The following is a 254-nucleotide window of genomic DNA, read 5'->3' as shown; positions in this document are numbered from 1 at the left end:
GGCAAAAGTCTCGTGAGGGCCCTTGGACCATCCTGAAAAGACATCGCTCCCTGAGAATCCTCAATACTGTTGCATCGCACACCAGTGTTTCTCAGTGGGACACTCAGATCATCTTCATCAGAATTAGTTAAAGTGCTTCTTAAAATGCAGAATTCTGGGGTGCACACCCTCAGAGTCTCCAGAAGTAGGGACCGGCAGTCTGTATTTTCATAGCCACCAAGATCACTAAACATGCTCAGGTTTAGCACCGCGGT

The sequence above is a fragment of the Camelus dromedarius genome, chromosome 22 (genome assembly GCF_036321535.1).
Source record: "Camelus dromedarius isolate mCamDro1 chromosome 22, mCamDro1.pat, whole genome shotgun sequence".
Lineage (NCBI taxonomy): Eukaryota > Metazoa > Chordata > Mammalia > Artiodactyla > Camelidae > Camelus > Camelus dromedarius.
The sequence above is the reverse complement of the archived record's forward strand: the minus strand, read 5'-3'. Positions refer to the sequence as shown.